The sequence below is a fragment of the Mandrillus leucophaeus genome, unplaced genomic scaffold (genome assembly GCF_000951045.1).
Source record: "Mandrillus leucophaeus isolate KB7577 unplaced genomic scaffold, Mleu.le_1.0 Scaffold1442, whole genome shotgun sequence".
In the NCBI taxonomy this organism is placed as follows: domain Eukaryota; kingdom Metazoa; phylum Chordata; class Mammalia; order Primates; family Cercopithecidae; genus Mandrillus; species Mandrillus leucophaeus.
The window spans coordinates 72599-76116 of NW_012101413.1; positions in this window are offsets into that span (position 1 = coordinate 72599).

The window sequence follows — 3518 nt, forward strand, 5'->3', positions numbered from 1 at the left end:
TAATGATGATAATGTCTGGCGGGTTTTAGTATAGGTAGAGTCAAAATACATGATGTCAATTATAAAAACTAGTGGGATTAAGTTTTCTATGTTTTTGGCAACTTTTATGACTACTTTCTAAAATTATTAATATATGCTAAAATCAAAGGATACATATTTTAGTCTCTAGGAAAATATATTTTAAAAACAACTTAAAAATGTAAAATTAACAAGGTAATCACAGGGAAAGTGAAATGATAAAATACCCTTAATCCAAAACAAATCAAAAAAGGAAGAAAGGAGAACATAGAACTGTGAAACAAATAAAAATACAGAAAAATTTAGGATATATCAATAACAATAACTGCATTAAATATACATATAAATTAAAGATTCTATTTGATGACTAAGACTGTCAGACTTCATAGAAAACAAACACAAACATGATTGTATTCTCTTTCAAGAGGCAAATCTTAAGATTAAGAAGATAAAGACATTAAAATTAAAAGAGATACATGGTGCAATACTATAAGGAATGTTCCAAAGAGTACAATAAGGCAAATAAAATAAAACAAAATAAATTGCATAGGGATTGGAACTTTCATTATTTACAGATGAAATGCTCATGTATATAGAGACTTCAAAGAATGCAACTACAAACTGTTAGGATTATTGAGGGAATTTGGCAAGGTTTAAAATTACAAAGTTAGCATATAACAATTATCTGTTTTCTCTATATTATCAACAACCTAAAAATAAAATTAAAAAAATATTTTGAATGTGTTCTTGTACCATAAAATGAATATATGTGTGTTCTCTGCCCCAGTTTCCTGTGACAGAGTTTATAAAAACCTTTGTAGCATCTTGAGTGACATGGGGTTGCAGGAACATCTTCTGTTAATAATATTTGGTCTTTGTCCCCAGTTTCTACACAAGAGTGTAAGACTCTTGGAACCTCCAGAATAATAACAGTGATTTTCTCTTCTAATGAGACTGGTGGCATTGGTCAAGGGGGTATCCCTAGATAGCTTCAGTTTGGGTGCCAGCCACCACAAAGATCCAGGTACAATTAGCGGATCGCAACAACAAAGAAGAAGACACTGATTTCCAAATGAAAAAGGATCTTCTTAATACATTGTACTGGATACATATACACTGGATCTCTTTATGTGGGTGCAGTGAGGATTGGAGAAAGGAAGAATCTTAAACTCTACCTAACACGAATCTTAAAAATAAATCTCAGATGAATGGTCAATGTGAATGTAAAAGCTAAACAAAGAAAGCTTTTAGATGAAAACAAGAAGAGGATCTGCAAATCTAAAGGCAGGTAAATATTTTTAAAATAGGACTTTTAAAGCAAGAACCATAAAGAAAGAGTTGATATATTTTACTGCATTAAAATAAGAACTCTCTGTCAAAGCCTACATTGAGAAAGTGCAAAGACAAACCAAAGCATGAGCAAAAATATTTGCAGTATATTTATCCAACAAATGACTCTTTCAGAATACGTAAAGAAATCCGACAATCAAAAAACAAAAATAAAATCCGATAGAAAAATGGCCAATAACTTGTCCAGGAATTTCATAAAGAAGATATTCATATGACCAATAAACAATGGAAAGGTATTTAATCTGTTTAGCCATTAGAAAATGCAAAATAAAACCACAAGTTACATTGCACACTCATCAAAATGGTTATAATTTAAAAGTCAGGTAAATGTTTCAGAGTGTGTGAAATCAGGATAGTGGATACTTTCTTTAGAGTTGTGTGTTGGAAAATAGTAATTACTGGAAATAGGCACAAGTGGTTTATGGAGTGAAAGTAATGTATAAACCTGTATGGAGTTATAGTAATGTGTTCACCTTTATAAAAGTTATACATTTATATGTTAAATGAGTAAATTTTTAATTATTTCCTCGAAACGAAATTCCAGGGAAAATCTACTGTTAGAGGATGTTCTACAGTATAATCTAAGGCTAATTATACATATTTTAGAATCACTCCCATAAAGTTGTGCCAATTTAACTGCACCAAAAACAGAAGAATTTTACATTTTTGCTAAGTTGATAGAAAATTATACCTTGCTAAAATTGTCACTTTTATGTTTATTTCTTTCTAATTTTATTTATGTATATTTCCTCTTAGAATTTATTAAATGAATTAATTTCTAAAACTATTAATTTTTAAGTTTAATTGTTCATCTTTTTGCTGTTCATTTGACTATACTGTCTTTGCTACACACATTGCATCCATATATGCAATTTAATTTTTGCAAATATATGCACATTGCTGTGTGATATTATGTGTATTTTCTTTCATTATAGGCAATTCTTTATTTATATGTATTAAAATTTACAATCGTTCTATTTTGTCTTTCGCCATTCTGTACTTAGCAAAATCTCCCACGTATGAAAACAGATCAATTTTCACCAATGCTACAGTTTCCTAGTTTGTTTTTTCCTTGGCATTGTGTGACTTATGAATGGCTGGACATCAGTTTACCACAAGCTTTGTGTTTTAAAATGACATACACTTTTTATTTCAATTTCTATGAGTCAGAAGCCTAGGCAGAGCTTAACTGAGTCCCCTGATTTGAGTAGCTCAGTGTTGTAATAAAAGTGTGAGCTCGTCTGTATTTGCATATAGCAGCTTGGCCGGTCTGCTTACAAGCTCACCCAAGTTGACAGTATGAATTTCCATTTGGTTGTAAGATTGAGCATACTGATATCCTGCTACTTGTCAGCTTGCAGTCACCCTCAGCTCTTATAAGCTTCTAGCTTTTCCTTGTTACATACACTTTCCCAATATCCCCACTTATTCTATTAAACCAACAAAGAGAGCATCCAGAACGAGTTGGCTAGCAAGATGGAGTCTTATATATAAAATAACATAATCATGAGAGTTTCATCCCATTATCTGTGACATATTCTAATAGTTATAAAGAAGTTATGAGCAAGGGTTATATGAACGCATGAACACCAGAAGGCTGGGATCATGAGGTAAAGAACACCTTAGAGTCTGGCCAACAGGTTTATTTACCTCATGCCTGAGATATTGAAGAACTGGGAACTTTCCTCTGTGGCCCACTCATGTAATTGTCCCCGACAACCATTCCTCCTCCTCCCTCTTACACGTGACCTAATCCCCTAAATGCTTCTCTCCACCCCTCTTGATAAAATCCAAATTGCAAAAACAATGGCAAGTAATTGAAAAGTGCAATTTCTTTCTTGAAAGAATTTTCCAGAAACTATATTATAAATCAGGTAACCATCTTATTAAAAAGAAAAAAAATCAGCCCTTTTCCTCAAGTTGGAATACTCCTTTGAAACTTCTGAAGCCCACCATTTTCAAATAAAGAATTATTCCAATAATGAACTGCTTGATTTTTGTTCCATAGCCCATAGGTGAATTAAGATAACTTGGTTTTTATTTTATTTATTTGTTATTTATTTATTTATATTTCTTAAGTAGATTTTGCTGATTTCTTTTAACTTCCTGTGATGATGACTCAGAACTTTTGTTTTATTTTATTTATTTAT